Below are 3,768 nucleotides of genomic sequence, written 5' to 3' on the forward strand. Positions count from 1 at the left end.
TACTCAACAAATCACAATAAGAAACGAATCACTTAACAGTTCATCTACTATCTAGTAGGCTTCTTCGCCACTACCAAGTCGTACAAATACACCTCGCAACACTAACATACTCATCACGTGGATATCCAACCGCCATTCCGGCTAACAAGGACAATAATGAACATATGTCAAAACACTTGCTCACAAAATTAGTACCTCGGTGCTCAAGCCATTGACAAAGATTTGTCCTCAAGTTCTCCAGACTGGTCTAACTTCAAACTCACAGAGATTACACCTCGCCCCTCGATCGGGGAATCAAAAGCCATCGAGACACATCTGATACTGAGCACCCGTTGGTGCATACGATCACGCGGAAGGAATTTCAAAAGTTTCTTTTCAAGCTGAATCAAGGACGCACGATAAGAATTCAAGAATGTGAAGTTTTCCTAAAGGTTCGGCAGCCTCTTGAGGATAAGTACAGACGTCTCCGTACCGATTCGCGAGACTCTACTAAACTGGCTCATGACTCGCGAGACCAAGTAACCTAGGCTCTGATACCAACTTGTCGCGACCCAAATCCCGGTCATGATGGCACCCAGCACACTACTAGGCAAGCCCGACCATTATTCAACACTTAACCCAATTTATCAAAAATAGCGGAAAGAAATATCAATCAAGCAAGATTAAAGTACTGAAGATTTTAACAAAATACACAATATAATCTCACTAGGACCCGGTGTCACGAATCTGAGCCTCTAGAATACAGAATATCATCCTAATACACGGTATATCCAAAGTCCGATAATGCGGAAATAAAGAGATAGGATAGGAGGGAGAAGATCAATGGCTGCGAACGCCGTGCAGCTACCTCGATACTCCCAGAGGCTGGATCTGCTGATCAACTGGATCTACTGAGCCTGAGACTGCCCTGGATCTGCACACAAGGTGCAGGGAGTAAAGTGAGTACTCCGACCTAGTGAGTAATAAAAGTAACTACAGTCCGAAGATAAGAAAATCCAGTAAATACACAAAGTAAGCTACAATCCGAATATACAGCAACATATGGAAATGAGCAGCTAAACACCAGTATAAATACAAATACATGAATGCAATGCAATGCATATGATGGTACATTCCAGTACCCACTGCGGCGTGCAGCCCGAGCCATCCATATTTATTTATCATCGACGGCGCTCACTGGGGGTGTTTACAGACTACGGAGGGGCTCCTACAGCCTAAGCGCAATATCTTGGTCAGTCATTGTTACCTGATCGGTCAGCCATTGTTACCTGACCAATTTATATCATACAGTGCCATTGTTACCACTGTTCAAGTATATCATCCAGTGTCATTGTTACCACTATTTCAAGTATATCATACAGTGTCATTGTTACCACTGTTTCAAGTATATCACACAGTGTCATTGTTACCACTGTTTCAAGTATATCACACAGTGTCATTGTTACCACTGTTTCAAGTCACTTTATAATCTGTCCAGAAAATAATATAATAAGCCCCTTGGGCATTTACAAAACAGAAGTTCCCACCCGGAATACATTTAAAAATATCATTTAAGTTTTCAACACTTAGAATTATGGCTGAGTTTGCAAAACAGCATTTAAAACCTTGGACTGAAATGAAATGATATGCAAATCATGCTAAGCAGTAATATCAATCCTCGAAGGATTTTACAAATCGGCACAAGGCCCCAAACATGGCATCAAGCCCAGTAATATCAATGAAGTATGTGTATCAATCACCAGTATAGTATAAACATCACACGGGATGGACCAAGTCACAATTTCCAATAGTATCCGACCCCGCACTCGCCATGGAGTGCGTGTCACGCCTCAATATAGCAATACGATGTGAAAGTCCGGGGTTTCAAACCCTCAGAACAGCATTTACATCTATTACTCACCTCAAGATGGCCAAAAGTCTACTCCGCGATGCCCTTTCCTTTCGAATCGACCTCCTCGTGCGTCGAATCTTGCCAAAACCATAAGGAATATATTACAATAGGCTAAGGGAATATAACCCAATCGAAAAGACTCGAAAAATATCGAAAATCACGAAATTTGCAAAACCCGAGCCCCGGGCACACTTCTCGAAAAATTACGAAAGTCACATCACCGGATTCCTCGTCTCGCCAGGAGTCCGTACATATAAAATTTATCAAAATCGGAGTTCATTTGGCCTCTCAAATCACCAAATCTTATTTTCAAATCCCTGGGCCTAAATCCTCAATTTTTCTACAATTTTCATGCTCAAATCCATACATAATTGATGTACTTAACTCAAAATAGGTGGGGATAACTTACCTTCACATTGATGATGAAAATCCCCTCTTGAAGCTCCCCAAAAATCGTCCATACTTTGAAGAAATGAAGAAAAGTGAGCTAAATCCGTGTATAAAAGAATCTGCCTGTGCTTCGTCGAGTTGTACCTTGCACTTGTGCTATACAAGTTGTACATCCTATTAAAATTGTTCCTTGTCGGACACCTTCTGTTTAAACACCCATAACGTCTTGTATAAATATCCAAATGACAAACGGTTTGAATATTTAGAAACTAAACTCAAAGATCTTTAATTTGATAGGTTATACATCATATAACTCTTTATATATACCGAGATATGAGCTTCTAAAGTGTATCGTAAATTCTGCCGAAATTGCTCCAGCAGCCCTTTTCGATCCATCATAACTTTCTGAGATGATATCCAAATCATGAATGGTTTAACTTTCCGAAAATTAGAATGTATGGGCTACAACTTTCGTGTTTTGCACTTTTTTTGATTTCTTATAGATTACAAGATATGAGCTTCCAAACTGGACTACTCGCACCTAAAATTTTCCGGGCACAGCAGAATTTTCTGCAATTTTCTGTAATTTTTCCTAAGTCCGAAATCACTCCGAGACACCTCCGAAACACTCCCGAGCCCTCGGGGATCCAAACCAAATATGAACACTGACTCTAAAACATCACACGAACTTGCTCGAGCGATCAAATCGCCAAAATAACATCAAAATCAATGATTTGAGCCTTAAATCCAAGAAATTTTTCAAATTTTTCCCATAATTCATATATTTCAACACAAAGATATTCCAGATACACTCCTAAGTCCCAAATAACCTAACAAAGCTATCCAATCCATAAAATTCGCATTTCGAATCCGATATCAAAATTTCCACTTCCGGCCAAATTTTCTCAAAAACCTTCAATTTTCCATCTTTAGTCGAACGACTCCAAAATGACCTACGAACTTCCGAATTCACTTCCGATCGCGCTCCCAAATCCAGAATCACCATACGGAGCTACTCCCAGTCTCGGAATCCCAAACGGACATCAATAACACTGAAATGCATTTTAAACCAAACTGATGGAATTTCTTCTAAAATGTTATCTTCCACAATAGGCGCCAAAACGCTCCCGGGTTATCCAAAACCCGATCCGGGCATACGCCCAAGTCCGAAATCATCATACAAACCTGCTGGAACCTTCGAATCCCAATTCCGAGGTCGTTTACTCAAAATTCCAATCCTAGTTCATTTCTTCAATTTTAAGCTTTCAAAATGAGAATTTCCATTTAGATTTGACTCCAAACTTCCTAAATTTTAATTCTGACCATACACACAAGTCAATATACCTAAGATGAAGCCTCTCATGGCCTCAAACTGCTGAATAACGCATCGGAGCTCAAAACGACCGGTCGGGTCGTTACAATTTTCCACTACCAAATATACACATTCTGATCGACAATTGCACCAAGCATGAACTCCAATCCTTTGT

At 40.3% G+C, this 3,768-nt stretch overlaps 1 long non-coding RNA gene across 1 annotated transcript; it reads right to left on the bottom strand.

The window, feature by feature from the left end:
* Positions 1-645: 645 nt before the first annotated feature.
* LOC142166566 (uncharacterized) lies at positions 646-2,439 on the bottom strand. The gene is made up of 3 exons (XR_012696978.1): positions 2,301-2,439; positions 1,901-1,968; positions 646-913 (listed from the first exon to the last, which is right to left on the bottom strand). It is a non-coding gene; the product is annotated as an uncharacterized LOC142166566 (long non-coding RNA).
* Positions 2,440-3,768: the final 1,329 nt, after the last annotated feature.

Source organism: Nicotiana tabacum, chromosome 11 (assembly GCF_000715075.1).
Source record: "Nicotiana tabacum cultivar K326 chromosome 11, ASM71507v2, whole genome shotgun sequence".
Taxonomy (NCBI): Eukaryota; Viridiplantae; Streptophyta; class Magnoliopsida; order Solanales; family Solanaceae; genus Nicotiana; species Nicotiana tabacum.